This window comes from Mandrillus leucophaeus, unplaced genomic scaffold (genome assembly GCF_000951045.1).
Source record: "Mandrillus leucophaeus isolate KB7577 unplaced genomic scaffold, Mleu.le_1.0 Scaffold12, whole genome shotgun sequence".
Classification (NCBI taxonomy): Eukaryota; Metazoa; Chordata; class Mammalia; order Primates; family Cercopithecidae; genus Mandrillus; species Mandrillus leucophaeus.
The window spans coordinates 4108208-4122043 of record NW_012100320.1 but is presented as its reverse complement, the minus strand read 5'-3'; positions in this window follow the sequence as shown (position 1 = coordinate 4122043).

The window sequence follows — 13836 nt, the reverse complement described above, 5'->3', positions numbered from 1 at the left end:
GGAACTTGCCTACTCCATTTGAGTGGAAGCGTGGCCTGATCACCCATGGTGTGCCTATACCGGCACTTTGGTTTCTTTTGACTTGACTCAGATTGCTTGATACTTTGGTTTTGGTTTTGACCTGGCTTGGATTTCTGGATACTCTGATTTTGGTTTTGATTTTGGTTTGGTGCAAACTGCAAAAGTGTGTGTGTGCCCTTTTTACCCGTTCTTTATTTTGTGGTGTACCTGTGGTGTGAGCGTGGTGTTTTGTCTCGAAGAAGCATAGGTCAGGCACAAATAAGCCTACCCTACTAGGAACTATGTTAAAAATTTTCAAAAAAGAATTTAAAGGAGACTATGGAGTACTATGACACTAGGAAAACTTAAAACTTTGTGTAAGATAGACTGGCCAGCATCAGAGGTTGGTTGGCCATTAGAAGGAAGCCTGGACAGGTCCCTTGTTTCAAAGGTATGGCACAAGGTAACCTTAATCCAGGGAACCCAGACCAGTTCTCGTACACAGACACAGCTGGTTTTAGACTCCCTGCCCCCAACACACAGTGGTTAAGAGAACAGCAGCATAAGCGGCTGGCAGAGGCAAGGAAAGACCAGCAGAGAGAGAGAAAGGAAAGAGACAGAGAGGAAAAGAGGCAAAGAGAGAGAGGAAGAGACAGACAAAGAGGGAGTTAAGGAGAAAGAGAAGGAGAGGCAGAGAGAGAGAAAGAAAGAGAGGCAGAGAGAAAGAAAGAGAGGCAGAGAGAGAGAAGAGACAGAGGCAAAAGGAAAGTCAAAGAGAGAGTGACAAAATCAAAGACAGAAAGAAAGAGAGTGCAAGTAGTTAAGAAAAGAAAAGAAAAAGTGTACCCTATTCCTTTAAAAGCCAAAGTAAATTTAAAACCTACAATTGATAATTGAAGGTCTTCTCCATAACCCTGTAACACTCCAATACCACTTTGTTGTCAGTGTAAACAAAGGCGTATCCCAAAAGCACTGAGGCCTTCCTATCAAAAATCCTTAACCCAGCAACCCGTGGATAGTCCAAATGCATTCAGTCTGTAGCAGCAAAATGCATTCAATCTGTAGCAGCAACTGCTTTGCTAAAAAAAAAAAAAAAGGTAAAAAATAACTTTTTGAGGAAACCTCATTGTGAGCACACCTCACCAGTTCAGAAGTATCCTAAGGATTAAAAAAAAAAAGGAAAAAGAAGGAATTTATATAAAAAGAGTATTATATGGTAAATTCTTGTCCTGAAATAAATTAACTGGTTGTTTAAAGAAAGAAATATTTGTAATAAGTCAGAAAGTTGAGGCACATTGGAATTGTCTGTGAAAGTCATGAAAGAGAAAATGTTATAAAAAAGAATTTATGCAAAAAATGTTGTATAATTTAAAAGTAACTAGGCCTCCTGAATGTAAAACTATTGGAAAAAAAAAACAGTTTATGTGCAAGGTGTATAAGAAAAGTAAAATATACCTTTGGTAAAAGGATTATAAGGAGGCATAAGAATGTACATTTTTATCTACATTAAAAAGTAAAAAAAAATTATTGTTTTGAACGTTTAAGTAAGTTTTAAAACGTTAATTGTAAAGAAAATTTGTGTGTAAACATATTAGCTAAAATTAAAGAAGTATCATACAGTTTTTCTGTGAACTGGACATTAAAGTAAAAGCATAACAGGCTTTTCTTAAAGCACCAACCTGCTCTTTAGCAAAAATTATAAAAGGTTAAAAAGACTCTATAAAATCTTACCTTATGGTCAAACATTTAAAATTAGATAAATATGTCTACAAGGTTTTATTAAAATTAGATTTAACATTAATAACACACTAATATAAAGATAAAATTTAGCTTATGTGGTATAAAAATCATACGAGAAGCATTGTTAAATGTAAAATGATATTTGGCTTTCTTTGGTTTAAAAACTAATAAAAAATAGGTGTTAAAGGAAATTTCTCAGTAAAAAGGCACTAAGGACTATAAAGTCCACTGCCAAGGTCCCCCCATTTAAAACAAAAGGTCAATTTCTTAAAAATTATATACTTGGTTTATCTTCCACTCTCCTCTCTCTCAAAAACTAAAAGTCTTTTAGCACATGTACCACCCCTAGAATTTCCGGTAAACCAGCACCAGTCTGAAGATCACGTTCTCATCAAAGGGTGGAAAGAAGAAAAACTCGAGCCAGCCTGGGAAGGCCCCTACCTTGTATTGCTAACCACCAAGACTGCTGTTCATATGGCAAAAAAAAAAAAAAAGGAGGGACTCATCACACCCGAGTCAAGAAAGCGCCACCCCCTCCAGAGTCGTGGGCCATAGTCCCAGGGGAAAATCCTACCAAACTAAAGCTAAGAAAAATTTAACTCTTTTCATCTATTCTATTACTGTTTCTTTTTTCCTCATTCTATTGCTGACCATCTAGTTATTAACATAACCAAGTCAATTTTGCCTCAAACCGTTGCATTTAATGCTTGCCTTGTTATACGCTGTGAGGACTTGCCAAGTCAAAGACAGTTTCCTACTTCAGAAAATTACTTCTGTCCCTCCTGAGTGTCCTCAGACTGGGCATTAGTAAACTAGGACCATTTAATCTGGGGAGATTTCGATAAAGACCCCAGTGCCAACCGGGAGTCTTGCCCCCCCATTAGAGCTTTCAGGCCATAGTTGGTCCAACGTTCTATGGACCACTAAAGAGCAAGGATGGACTGCCCCAACTGGTTTTTGTAATTTCCTAAAACCATACATTCGTTTTACTACAGGATCATAGAAGTTAAAGAATAGAAGTTAAAGACTTAAAACAAACTTTAGCAATTAAGACAGAATACCAAGATGCAAATGTCTGGTTAAAGTGGATCAAATATTCCATCTGCATGTTAAACAAAAGCAATTGTTATGCTTGTGCTCATGGCAGGCCAGAGGCCCAGATTGTCCCCTTTCCACTAAGGTGGTCATCCAGTCGACCAAGCGTAGGCTGCATTGTAGCTCTTTTCCAGGATTCTACAGCCTGGAGTAATAAGTTGTGCCAAGCTCTCTCTGCTACATCCCAAAGTCCAGCACCTGGCGGGTCAGCCCCTGAGGGCCATCCAGCCTCCGTCTCCCAACACTAAGTTCACTTTGTGTCTCTCACGACAAGGAGGAAACTTAGCGTTCCTTGGAGACCTGAAAGGATGCAGTGAGCTTAAGAATTTTCAAGAGTTTATCAATCAGTCAGCCCTTGTTCATCCCTGAGCAGATGCGTGGTGGTGTTGTGGTGGACCTTTCCTGGGCACTCTGCCGAATAACTGGAGTGGCACTTGTACTTTAGTCCAATTGGCTATCCCCTTCACCCTAGCATTTCATCAACCAGAAGGAAAAAAGAAAAGAATAAGACATCATAAGTGAGAGAAGCCCCTTATGGGTCTTTTGACTCTCATGTCTATTTAGACGCCATTGGAGTCCCACGAGGAATACCAGATCAATTTAAAGCTTGAAATCAAATAGCTGCAGGATTTGAGTCAATATTTTGGTAGGTGACAGTTAATAAAAATGTAGATTAGATAAACTGCATCTATTACAACCAACAGCAACAAGCTTTTCATGTGTTAAAAGAAAAACTCATGTTGGCCCCAGCCCTGAAGCTACCTAACCTGACAAAACTCTTTACACTCTATGTCAGAAAGAGAAAAAATGGCAGTTGGAGTTTTAACCCAGACTGTGGGGCCCTGGCCAAGGCCAGTGGCCTATCTCTCAAAACAACTAGATGGGGTTTCCAAAGGTTGGCCCCCAGGTGTAAGGGCCCTAGCAGCAACGGCCCTGTTGGCACAAGAAGCAGATAAACTAACCTAACCCTTAGGCAAAACCTGAATATAAAGACCCCCCATGCTGTGGTAACTTTAATGACTACCAAAGGACATCATTGTTTAACAAATGCTAGATTAACCAAGTACCAAAGCTTGCTATGTGAAAATCCCCACATAACCATTGAAGTTTGCAACATCCCAAACCTCACCACCTTGCTCCTGGTATCAGAGAGCCCAGTTGAACATAACTGTGTAGAGGTGTTGGACTCAGTTTATTCTAGCAGGCCCAACCTCCTAGACCATCCTTAAACATCAGTAGACTGTGAGTGGTATGTGGATGGAAGCAGCTTCGCCAACCCCTGCAAAGTGACTCTGAAGAAGACGACAAGCCCTGCTCCAGTCACACCCGGAAGCTGACTGGTCCATGCACGGCTGAAGCGTGAGAAAATTCGTCGCGGGACTCATTTTCCTTAAAATTTAGACTTTTACAGTAAGGACTTCAACTGACCTTCCTCAGACTGAAGACTGTTCCCAGTGTATACATTAAGTCACTGAGGCAGGACAAAAGGTTGCTACGGTCCTATTATTTTATGGTTATTATAAGTGTACTGGAACTCTAAAAAGAACTTGTTTGTATAATGTTATTCTATACAAGGTATGTAGCCCAGGAAATGACCAACCTGATGTGTGTTATGACCCATCTGAGCCTCCCATGTCCACAGTTTTTAAAATAAGATTAAGGGCTGAGGACTGGTGGGGGCTCATAAATGATAGGAGTAAAGTGTTAGCCAAAACAGAAAAAAAAGGGGTACCCAAACAAGTCACCTTAAAATTTGATGCCTGTGCTGTCATTAATAGTAATAAGTTAGGAATAAGGTGTGATTCTGTTAATTAAAAGAGAGGCTATATGGCAGAAAATAACATCTGTCATAAATCAGGACTGTGTGGAAATAAATGTAAATACTGGTCTTGTGTCATTTAGACCACTTGGATTAAAAAAAATAAAAAGGATCCGGTCCACCTTCAAAAAGGAAAAAATGACCCTTCCTGTACTAAAGGACAATGTAACCCCTTAGAGCTAGTAATAACCAATCCCCTTGATCCTCGCTGGAAAAAAGGGGAGCGTGTGACCTTAGGAATCGATGGGGCCAGACTGGATCCTCGAGTAAATATCTTCGTTCGAGCAGAAGTTTACAAATGCTCTCCTGAGCCAGTGTTTCAAACTTTCTATGATGAACTAAATGTACCAGTACCAGAAATTCCAGGAAAAACAAGAAATTTGTTTTTGCAATTAGGCGAGCATGTAGCCCAGTCTCTAAATGTCACTTCATGTTATGTATGTGGAGGAACTGTAATAGGAGATCAATGGCCATGGGAAGCCTGAGAATTAGTACCTACAGACCCAGTTCCTGATGAATTCCCGGTTCAAAAGAATCACCCTGATAATTTCTGGGTCCTAAAAGCCTCAATTATTAGACAATATTGCATAGCTAGAGAAGGAAAAGAATTCACTCACCCCGTAAGATGACTTAGTTGTCTGAGACAGAAACTGTATAATGGTACCACAAAAACAGTCACTTGGTGGAGTTCAAATCACACAGAGAGAAATCCATTTAGTAAATTCCCAAAGTTGCAAACTGTGTGGACCCACCTGGAGTCCTACCAGGACCAGACAGCCCCCACTGGATTATACTGGATATGTAGGCATAGAGCTTATGCCAAATTACCTGACCAGTGGGCAGGTAGTTGTGTTATTGGCACTATTAAACCATCTTTCTTCTTACTGCCCATAAAAACAGGTGAACTCCTGGGCTTCCCTGTCTATGTTTCCCATGAAAAGAGAAGCATAGCTACAAGAAATTGAAAAAATGATAAATGGCCCCCTGAGAGAATCATACAATATTATAGGCCTGCTACTTAGGCACAAGACAGCTCATGAGGATACTGGACCCCCATTTACATGATCAACCGAATCATACGGTTACAAGCTGTCTTAAAAATAATCACTAATGAAACTGGCAGAGCCTTGACTATTCTGGCCCGGCAAGAAACTCAGATGAGAAATGCTATCTATCACAACAGACTAGCTCTCAACTACTTGCTAGCAGCTGAAGGAGAGGTCTGTAGGAAATTTAACCTTACTAATTGCTGCCTACACATAGATAATCAAGGGCAAGTAGTTGAAGACATAGTTAGAAATATGACAAAACTGGCACATGTGCCTGTGCAAGTGTGGCATGGATTTGATCCTAGGGCCATGTTTAGAAAATGGTTCCCAGCACTAGGAGAATTTAAAACTCTTATAATAAGAGTTATAATAGTAATAAGAACCTGCTTACTGCTCCCTTGTTTGCTACCCATACTTCTTCAAATGATAAAAAGCTTCATTGTGTCTGGGCACGGTGGCTCACGCCTGTAATTCCAGCATTTTGGGAGGCCGAGGCGGGTGGATCACAAGGTCAGGAGATCGAGACCATCCTGGCTAACATGGTGAAAATTTCATCTCTACTAAAAATACAAAAAATTAGCCAGGCGTGGTGGCGGGCGCCTGTAGTCCCAGCTACTTGGCAGGCTGAGGCAGGAGAATGGTGTGAACCTGGGAGGCGGAGCTTGCAGTGAACTGAGATTGTGCCACTGCACTCCAAACTGGGAGAGGGAGCGAGACAGTCACAAAAAAGAAAAAAAAAAGCTTCATCACTACCTTAGTTCACCAAAATGCTTCAGCACAAGTATACTATATGAATCACTATCATCTGTCTTGCAAGAAGACATGGGTAGTAAAAGTGAAAGTGAGAATGCCCACTATTGAGTAAGAGTCTCAGAGAGGTGGAATAAGGGAGGAGACCACCCCTCATATTGTCTTATGCCCAATTTCTGCCTCCAAAGAAAGAACAAGTAAAAACGAAAAGGCAGAAATGAAATCCAAAAGCAGACAGCCCGGTGCCACACCCTGGGCCTGGTAGTTAAAGATCGGCCCCTGACCTAATCGGTTATGTTATCTATAGATTACAGACATTGTATAGAAAAGCACTGTGAAAATCCCTATCCTGTTTTGTTCTGATCTAATTACCAGTGCATGCAGCCCCCAGTCACGTACCCACTGCTTGCTCAATCGATCACGACCCTCTCACGCGCACCCCCTTAGAGTTGTGAGCCCTTAAAAGCAACAGGAATTGCTCACTCAGGGAGCTCGGTTCTCGAGACAGGAGTCTTGCCAATGCCCCGGGCTGAATAAACCCCTTCCTTCTTTAACTCGGTGTCTGAGGAGTTTTATCTGTGGCTCTTCCTGCTACAATATAATGTTTGCTGCAACCCTTAGATTGATTTCATAATCTACTAATGGATCATGAATCACAATTTGGAAAAAACTGCTTTAGAGTATATACCCAGAAGTGGAATTGCTGGATTGTAGAGTATCTGCATTTTCTTTGCTTTTTTTTGTTGTTGTTGTTGTTGTTTTTTTGAGATAGATTCTCACTCTGTTGCCCAGGCTGGAGTATGGTGACACGATCTCGGCTCACTGCAACCTCCACCTTCCAGGTTCAAGTGATTCTTGTGCCTCAGCCTCCTGAGTAGCTGGGATTACAGGCGCATGCCACCACACCTGGCTAATTTTTGTATTTTTAGTAGAGATAGGGTTTCACCATGTTGGCCAGGCTGGTTGCGAGGTATGTGTATTTTCAATTTTACTAAAATTTGCCAAATTGGTTTCCAAAAGAGTTGAGCCATTTGATATTCTCACCAATAGAACATGTGATTTCCAGTTTTTCCACCACAGCCTTGCCAACCCTCAGTATTGTCAGACTAATTAATGTTTGCCCATCTGATGGATGGGGTATATACATAGATATATAGATATATCTATATATATAATTTTTTTATTTTTTTAAATTTTTTTGAGATTGAGTCTCACTCCGTTACCCAGGCTGGAGTGCAGTGGTGTGATCTCAGCTCACTGCAACCTCCGCCTCCCAGGTTCAAGTGATTCTCCTGCCTCAGCCTCCTGAGTAGCTGGGATTATAGGGGCACACCACCATGCCTGGTTAATTTTTGTATTTTTAGTAGGGAAGGGGTTTCACCATGTTGGCCAGGATGGTCTCAATCTCCTGACCTCATGATCCACCCGCCTTGGCCTCCCAAAGTATTCAGATTACAGGCATGAGCCACTGTGCCCAGCCGGATGGGGTAATATATTAATAGTAAAGAATCTGAATGAAGCCCATCCTTAGGTGAAAGTTTACAAATATTCCTAATGTTGTAGTACACCAAGACTTACTTCTTGCTAGCTATCAACCACCAGAAAACATGCCTTTCCCTAATAATTAGGTAGTGTTCAATATTTAGTCTTGCAAAATAGAAATCTAATTTTACAAAATAAATCTTTTAGTCTTGTAATCTTTTCTAACAACTAGCAGAGTGCATTGTATATAACAGTACAAAGTAAAACATGTTTAGCTATGTGATTTGGGAAAACTCATTACGCCTTTCTGAGCTTTAGTTTCTTCATCTCCAAAATAGGATTTTCCTATGTATCCAGCATATTTCATTGGGAGTTTGGAATGCTGAATTCCAAGAACTAATTGGAATCTACGAATCTGGATTCTAGTCCTAGCTCTTCTCATGCTATTGGGCGTACTGCATATGACTTTGGACAAGTCACAGAGGGAAAATGGTCTTTTTGACCACTTTTTGAAAATGAAATGGTCACTAGATGATCTCTGAGATTCATTCCTGCTAAAAATAATCCTATGCTCTGGATCAGAGAAACATGAAATCAATTTATGAGTGTCATTCTCATGAAGACATTATGATGTAGGTCAGATGATAAACTGTAAATCCATTTTTTAAAATTTCCTGTCTCACATTTAGCCCAATCCATGTAGCCCTAGCCTCGTGCAATTGTCTTACATGTTACCTAGAGTCTAACCTTGAGATTTTCCTTTGCAACTGATGACCATTTTTATTGCCCTAAGTATTTCAACTCCTGGCCCTACCCTTGCAGCAAACAGGGACTTACTTTACGTGATCATCAGAATTTGAAATGGAAGAATATGTTTCTTGTCTCTTTTCGTAATGCCACTAATTCCCCATTCCCATTTAGCACATAGCTAGTTAAAAATGAATTGTATTATTAGGGAAATTGCGGCAGGAGGATCACATGAGCCCAGGAGTTTGAGACCAGCCTGTGCAACACAGTGAGACCTTATCTCAAAACCAACAAACCAAAAACAACAACAATAACAACAAAAACAAAAATGACCTGTATAATTATATACTCTCTTTAGCCTGACATCAAGGGTTCTGTGGATCTCTTTTCTTCAACTGTACCATCCATTACCTTCCAGAGAGCACTACACAGGTGGGGAGCAGTTCGCACTGCCTGATTGTGCCATCTTTAAAAGTCTTTCTTTCAGCCAGACGTGGTGGCTCACGATTGTAATCCCAGCACTTTGGGAGACCAAGGTGGGTGAATCACCTGAGGTCAGGAGTTTGAAACCAGCCTGACCAGCATGGTAAAACCTCGTCTCCACTAAAAATACAAAAATTAGCTGGGCGTGGTGGCGCATGCCTGTAATCCCAGCTATTAGGGAGGCTGAGGCAGGAGAATCGCTTGAACCCTGGAGGCAGAGGTTGCAGTGAGCCGAGATCTTGCCATTGCACTCCAGGTGGGGCAACAATAGCAAAACACCATCTCAACAAAGTAAAAAAAAAATTAAAGAAAAGAAAATGAAAGCCTTTCTTCAATTTCAGATCTAATATAGTCAAGTTAAAGCCTCATCTCAATTTGACTTCCTTTAGTTTCTCTTTTAGCATAATTTTAAACTATGTAAGTTATTGTGACATAAATCTAATACATCAATAAGATGTTTATTAAAATTAAATCTGCCATTAAGATAATTACAACCAAATATGAATACTTGCAGGGTTATGAATGGGAAATGCAGAGGAAGGCTATCCATTTCTAGGAGATAATAAAGTGATGCTGACACTAGAGAGTCCAAAATAGCTTTGGGGGATTATTTAATTAACAAGGTAACCACCTTACAAGAGGCTTTAGAAATCTTTTTTGTTTTAAATTTAAATGTTTATTATTAAAAGTCTATTGTTCTCCAAATCTTGAATAAGCTAATTGTTAAGAGTTTCTCCTTTCTGGACTAACTTTGCCCTTGATTTGGCAAGCCTGATATAACAAATTGATCAATTTCTTTGTCTGCATGCACATATGTAGGCAAGGAGAACAAGATGCTTTTAGGGGCAGCAGCAGCTTAAATGCTTTCTCTCAATTAAGAGTCTTGAGTTGACAATCTGAAAGTGTTGCAAATCAGACTATCTCCACCACACTAGAGAGGGATAGGGGAGAGACAAGCGTAGGCCCTAGTCCCCTGCTCCTCTTAGGTAATATCAGGACTTGACATTGATGAGCTTTCCACCAGGAAAAGAAAGAAAGGAGAGGAGGAAGCTAGCAATCTCGAATGATGTCTGGAACAACTGATCATACTTCTTTAGAAAGATCAGCCTGCCAACACAGGGATGGATAGATTGAAGAGGGAAAGAGAAGAGATAGAAAATTTGGACGTGCGTGGTGGCTCACACCTGTAATCCCAGCACTTTGGAAGGCTGAGGTTGGTGGATCACTTGAGGTCAGCAGTTCGAGACCAGCTGGCCAACATGGTGAAATCCTGTCTCTACCAAAAATGCAAAAATTAGCTGGGCATGGTGGCATGCGCCTGTAATCCCAGTTACTCAGGAGGCTGAGGCAGGAGAATCACTTGAACCCGGAAGGCAGAGGTTGCAGTGAGCCAAGATTGTGCCACTGCACTCCAGCCTGAGCAACAGAAAAAGACTCTGTCAAAAAAAAAAAAAAAGAGAGAGAGAGAGAGATAGGAAATCCAATTAGATGACTGCTGCAAAATTTCAGGCTAAAAAACAAACCCGAAAGATGTGGGTTTGAACTAGGTCAGTGGGAATGGGGATGAAGTGAGGGAAGATATTATTGATGGTAAGGAGATGACAACAATTCTTTTTCAAGATTGATTAGGTGTCAATGAATAAGGGAAAAAGAGGAGTTGATGACTCAGGTTTTGACTTTTTTTTTTTTTTTTTTGAGATGGAGTCTGTCGCCCAGACTGGAGGGCAGTGGCGCAATCTTGCCTCACTGCAACCTCCGTCACCTGGGTTCTAGTGATTCTCCTGACTCAGCCTCCAGAGTAGCTGGGACTACAGGCGCATGCCACCATGCCCAGCTAATTTTTGTATTTTTGGTAGAGACAGGGTTTCACCATGTTGGACAGGCTGGTCTCGAACTCCTAAAAAAAAAAAAAATTCAGCCTCCACGGGAGGCTTTAGCTTTTAGGTGCATGGTGACTTAAACTATAAACTATTTAGGAAATGAGAAATTATAGGAGTAACAGGTTTGGGGTAAAGATAATGACTTCACCTTTAAAATGCTGAATTTCAGGTATACTTAGGACTGAGCTATCTGGAGGCAGTTGAATATACAATCCTGGAGTGCAGGAGAGAGGTATGGACTAAAGACGTGTGTGTCTCCTATTCTGAGTGATTATATAGACAGAAAAGAGGAGGGTTTGTTTTTTTGTTTTTCTTTTTTAGTTTATTCTCAATTACAGGTGTTTCCCCTTGCTGACAGAATTCCTTCAAGTCTTGACAATAAAAAGGGCATTCCTGTTGTGCACCCTTGCAGGATGCATGTCTGGGCCAATCAATAAAAAGAAAAGACTTGCGGTGTCTGATTTGTTCTGCTTCGGGTTTCCCAAATAGCCTAGCTGTAACAACAGTGCTGAGTTCATGAGAAAAGCTGACTCATATTTCCTGCAAGTCAGCACAGATATCCATCCTTCCAAAGAATTTGAACCTTTGGCCACTCCCAATAAGAGTCAAAGCATTGCAACAATTTATGAGCATCTCTTTCATTTGTTATATCTATTATAAAGATGCAAAGTGAAAATAAACAAACACAAACACCTTTCCTTCCTTGTACCACCCTCAGCCCAATTCCCCAAACAACGATGTCCTCATCCTTCAGAGAAAGTCCAGCTTCTCTCAGGGTAGGTTCAAATGCCATCTATTTTGTCTATTTTGTCACCTTCAATTCTCACAATAAGAATTAATCACTCCACTCACCTGGGCTCTCAGAGCAACGAGTTTATCCATCTAGCATATAATTTGTCATAGTTTGACTTTCATTAAAGTTATATGCCTAGGAACATACTTTTTGCCTCTAATGTGTGCTTATCTGTCATTGTTTTCCTTCTGGGTCTAAGCGCAGTGTTTTGTATACAAATGCTTTCTGAAGTGAATTTGTTAAAAGTTACGAAAATATTGTCTTACCACTTCAAGAAAATCAGAGGAGTATACTTGGTAGTCAATGACAGGTAAAATACATGTTATTTTTAAAACAACTGCCCTGCAGATAATTTAAAAAGTAAAAATTCAACTTATAAGGAATTGCTGAAAGAGGTAAAATTAATTTGAGAAAAATGCTGAGAAGTCATCATTTTCAGAAATTTGAAAAAGTGCTGAATGACCCCTCAGATGGCCACCAAAAGGGCAGAGACAGCAGTGGCTTAGACTGCTACAGCTCTCCTGTCCATGGCCACTCTTCTCAAGCACCAGGTTTAGAATTTGTATTTCTTTCTTTTTTTTTTTTTTTGAGATAGGATCTTGCTCTGTCACCCAGGCCAGAATACTGGGGTGGGATCTTAGCTCATTGCAGCTTTAAACTCTCGCGTTCAAGCAGTCTTCCCAACTCAGCTGCCCAAGTAGCTGGGACTACAGGCATGTGCCACCGTGTCTGTTTTATTTTTATTTTTCAGTAGAGATGAGGTCTTGATATGTTGCCCAGGCTGGTTTCAAACTGCTGGGCTCAAGTGATCCTCCCACCTCAGCCTCTCAAAGTGCTGATACTGCAGGCATGAGCCACCATGCCCAGCCAGAATTACAGAATTTGTCACTTCTAACATGACTTTTCTTACTATTATTCTTGAAAATTGTTCAGATAATTTCTTTTTTCTTTTTTTTGCAACCTCTGCCTCCTAGGCTCAAGCGATCCTCCCACCTCAGCCTCCTAAGTAGCTGGGACTACAGGCGTGCACCACCATGATGGACTAATTTTTGTATTTTGGTAGAGACGAGGTTTTGCCATGTTGCCCAGGCTGGCAGATAATTTCTTTCAAAAATAATTTCATCAGGTTTGTGTTTTTAAGAAACAAACGGATAATTTGACCACATTGCTAATAAATTTTACTTTCTGGATTAAATACATTGGAACGTCACTCAAACACTGTTTCACAGTGAGTACAATTTGTCAATGTGGATTCTGCTTTGGGACACATCTACATAGTTTCTAATAGGCCACAGATCCCCGGTAGGTTTTCTCACCCATAAGGAAGCCTTGTAGCATAGCTATCAAGGACTGATTTATAGGCCAGGTGTGGTGGCTCATGGCTGTAACCCCAACACTTTGGGAGACTGAGAGCAGATCACCTGAGGTCAGGAGTTCGAGACCAGCCTGGCCAACATGGTGAAACCCCATCTCTGCTAAAAATACAAATTATTTTTAGCCAGGCGTGGTGGTGGGCGCCTATAATCCCAGCTACCCTGGAGGCAACAGAATCGCTTGAACCCAGAAGGTAGAGGTTGCAGTGAGCTGAGATCACGACACTGCACTCCAGCCTGGGCAACAGAGCAAGACTCTGTCTTTAAATAAATAAATAAATAAATAAATAAGATTGCTCTATAGAGGCTCCAGGTTTTCATTTAAAGGCGTGAGACACTTCCGGTATAGCAATTAAGGTACATAGATTTAACAGGTGGAGAGGATTAGGCTGTACAACAGCTTGCGTTTCCATTGCTTTAAATGGTTATTGGTTTCATCTTTTCCTTCATGCATCATTCAAACCACAGCATTTTAAAATAACTTCTAAGAAATAGCCAGATAGAGTTCCACATATAAAATACGACAATTTCAGAAATGGCATGGTGCCAAAATTTATTATCCAAAAAATTCTATTTGGCTCATGTCTACACTGTTAGAATCCTTTGCCCAAATCACATCTAGGGT